Raw genomic sequence first — 3,908 nt, 5'->3', positions numbered from 1 at the left:
ATTTCAAATGGCCTTTGTCAAAGAATTCTAGATAAGAGAAAATGAGGATGTTAATTTTTGTGACAATTACTGTTTTTAATTTTCATAACTGTACAATTGTCTTTCTAAAAGGTGCGGTCAAATCTTTTATTTGTTGTTTTTCTTTGTCCCTCTGTTATTGTCTTTGTCTTGTTGCTTGGGATTTGGATTTATAATTGTTGTGGGTATTTTATTTACGTTGTATATTTGTTGCTGTTTAGCTTTCCTTACCTATAGTGCTGTTGCTTCTTATTGTTTTCTTTAACTTCATTTGTCCTAGTGTTCTTATTTTGCTCGATAAATATTATAAAATTTTTAGGCCTTGCATGTTCTTCCTCTTCTTTGATTCTAAAAGATTGTGTGCTATTTAATTATGTTCCTAGTCATTCTCTTAAATCTTTGTGAATATTACCGTTGATTTTAGTGGCCATCTCTTGTGAACTTCGTACTTCTTTGATCCAACATAAACTTGTTTTGACTTCATACACCATCTTTTCTTTTATTGTTCTATCGAAGTTTCTTGATTCATATTTTTTTACTAAGATGCGATTGATTCTCTTTTGGCATGCTTCACTGTTTTTGTATATCCTTGTTTAGTTGCGATCCTACGCATCTCCCCGAATTCTTGCGAACACCATCTGTGATGTTTGCTCTTTTTTGCCTAAGTTTAGAATCCTTTTAAGCAAACTCGTGTTTGTTTTAATGTCACGTGCGATTCTCAGATATAGCAAGCGATACGTTAGTTCTTTAGGACACAGCTACCGATGCGGAAGTTCAGAAAGTTGAAATTCGAACACTTCACATAAGACTGGTTGCTACCATGGATATGTACTACAGAACCAAGATTGTATTTAGAAAAGATTGACGAACGACGTGAAGAGGGCTATGTATATCTGAGTTGTCAAGGGAACGAGAGTAGGGAAATGCCAATGACATTGTTTTATCATGATCCTATCTTGTAACTTTTGCACCTCGTTATGTTGATTTCTCATGTTCGGTAAAGTGCTAAAACCATGTAAAGTTTTGAAGATTATATCAATTTTCGAGGACAAAAATTTTTATAAGGAGGGTAGAATGTAAAATCCCTACAATACCCCTTGTTCCTCTTTTTTTTCAAACCAAACCCTAACACTCTTCTAACACACTCACTCACCTCTCACTACCGCACACACTCTCACTCCCCTCACACCCTCTTCCTCACAGTACGCACACCCAGACTCTGACGGAAAAAAAGAAAGAAAGAAAAAGGAAAGAGAGAAAAGGGGAGACTGCGAGAAGAGAATAGAGGAGGAAGGCGGGAGCTGTCCACGCCGAGCCACCATGTGAGGAGAGAGAGAGTCACACCTCATCACCGCCGGCTTGGAGCACGCCGTTCGTGTCCCGTCGCGTCGCCGCCAGCCGCGTCCAGCTCGCTGCAGTCGCCATCAGAGGCCAAAACCGAGAGAGGTGCGTCCGAGAGGAGGGACGAGTGCGAGAGAGGAGACACGGAAGGACTGCCGCCGTTCTTTCTCGCCACCGTCGAACTGCTACAGCCGTCGCGCCTTGTCTTCGTCGCCGCTAAGCTTCAACCTCCGCCATCTCTGTTGGGGGTCACCGTCATTGCTGAATGAAGAGGGAGAGTTTGAGTCGGCCAGTGAAGGGAGGAAGAAAGAGTCGCGATGGAGGAGCCGTTCACCATCGTCGCGTCTGCTGTTGCCATCAACGGAGCTCGTCATCAGGGGAGCATCACCGACGTCACTACTAATGAACCGTCTCCGTCCCTGTTGTGATCTTGCTCATCCCTACACCCCCTTCATTCTTGTCTCTAAATCAGCACAATTTTTCCCCTGTTCTGACTCCATGTATGAAACTGTAACGCTTCCACCTTTACTCTGCTATATTTTCTTCTTTTCTTACATGCTCTGGTTTTAATTGCGAAAATATATCTCTGTTTTAGTACTATCGCCCTACTTTTGTTGCGTTTCTGCTGGAAATTATCTTGAGTACTGGTATTAGTGCTATCATGGAACGGTTGGAGCTGTTGATGTTATGATTACATCTGCGATGTAGCCGTGGAAGTTGCTGTCACCGTCTCGATCCAAATTCTGTGCTCATTCATTTCATTTTACTTCAATCCTCCTCACCTTGGATTCTGGCACTCTGGGTTCGATATCTTCGGTCCCTTAGGACCATGTTGTGAGTAGGCTTTACATTTATAATTATTTGACTTTACATCTATACTTATTTTGATATATGCTGCTTGAATTTATGACTTTACTTACAAGTTATCAATCAAGGATTTGAATTTGATTTTAATAATGGATTTATTAGAACTAAATATTTATTTATGTGAAATTCAGATTTTTAACCTGCACATGAGACTGTATACATGTTTGATGAAGTTTTGAATTATTTCAGAATATTCGATTTTATTTGAATATGTGTTTTTGTAACATTAAAGTATTATGGATACTTACTTATATGCTCTGAATTTGTAAAATATATTCGACATTTCATTTGATTGAACAAGATTTTTTATTAGAAAGTATTATTAATTTGATTTGATACTATATATATTTGAAAGATCAAAGATTGGTTGTATTTGAAATTATATTTTTTGAATTGGTTTGGGAGGCTCGTATTAGAAAACCGTAGTTAACGGCGGTTATGACGTTAACCTAGATGCATCTGGCTCAGACCTCAGCTAGCAAGGGCATTGCTAGCCTAACGTGTAGGCCACATGTTGGATCTGTTATTCCGTACGGACACACGAGAGAAAAGGGCTACCCTTAGAGGTGAAGCCGCCTAAGTGTGGACTATTTGATTTTATTTCTGTATGAGAACTCCCTTATTGATTCACATATTCATATAAATTATTATTTTCTAACTAAAATTATTTTTATGATAATGTTTATATGGTCTCATGTGGATTATCGATGTATTGTCTAGTCACTGGGTTGCAAAACTCATTCCGTTTTTCTAAAAATATTTTTCAGGAACAAATACTTGAATGTATGAGCCTTCTATTCAAGAGTAATGATCTGCAATTGGTACTTCATTTTTTTGTTGAGTTCTTAGACGTCATATGCTCCATATGTCACAGGCAGGATCCATCCATATCTATTTATTTTACCTTTTATTAAAAATATGAAATTATTCATTTTAGAAACTGTAAATTTCTTTAAAATATTTGTAACTTTCTTATTTAATTTATATTTGAGTCTGATAGGCTTGCTAGGGAACTGTTTCCCTGAGCGCCGATCATGGTTCATTTTGGGCCGTGACAAAGTGGTATCAGAGTTTAGGTTTAATCTGTGCAATATGGAGCTAGTGTCCTATGATATGATCACAATTGTATAAATAGAAGCGCGCCTATTTGTACAAATTGTGGCACTATCAAAGGCCTATAGGAATGTCCTCTTTGTCCTCTATGTCATTGTTGTCTTCTGATTATTGAGAGCATGCGTTCTCTACCGCTTGTTACTACCCTTGTCCTTTTGTACCCAATCTTGACATATCCTTTGGTAGAGTTTCTCAAATGTGTTTTTGCAAGGGTTTCAGTTTTGGTTCTAGTTCGCGATTTCTCTCCTAGCTAGTTCTAATTTTCTCCGATTTTGTGAACGTGTGCTTTAATCTTCTTCGTCTTTGGGTTGTTCTCTATGATTCCTAATGTCAATAGTTCATGAGTTACTTAAAAGATTCGATTTATGTTTGTTGTGAATTACCATCTGATTTCCTTATAGAATTGTATTTGGATTTGTGGATTGCATGAATTTGCTGAGTTTCTAATCGAGACGCTTTGTTCTGGATTTGATAAGCGATATTGAGATTTTCCTTCTTATGTTGATGATTTTTGAAGCTAACATAATTTTGATTAGCTTTTGATTCTTTTTTCAAATCAATAATTTTGA

The 3,908-nt window shown here is 37.7% G+C and overlaps 1 pseudogene; it reads left to right on the top strand.

The window, feature by feature from the left end:
- The first annotated feature begins 838 nt into the window (after positions 1-838).
- On the top strand, positions 839-3,040 carry LOC107624713 (annotated as a pseudogene).
- Positions 3,041-3,908: the final 868 nt, after the last annotated feature.

The sequence above is a fragment of the Arachis ipaensis genome, unplaced genomic scaffold (genome assembly GCF_000816755.2).
Source record: "Arachis ipaensis cultivar K30076 unplaced genomic scaffold, Araip1.1 Aipa839, whole genome shotgun sequence".
Taxonomy (NCBI): Eukaryota; Viridiplantae; Streptophyta; class Magnoliopsida; order Fabales; family Fabaceae; genus Arachis; species Arachis ipaensis.
This window is presented reverse-complemented; position numbering and strand designations above follow the sequence as displayed.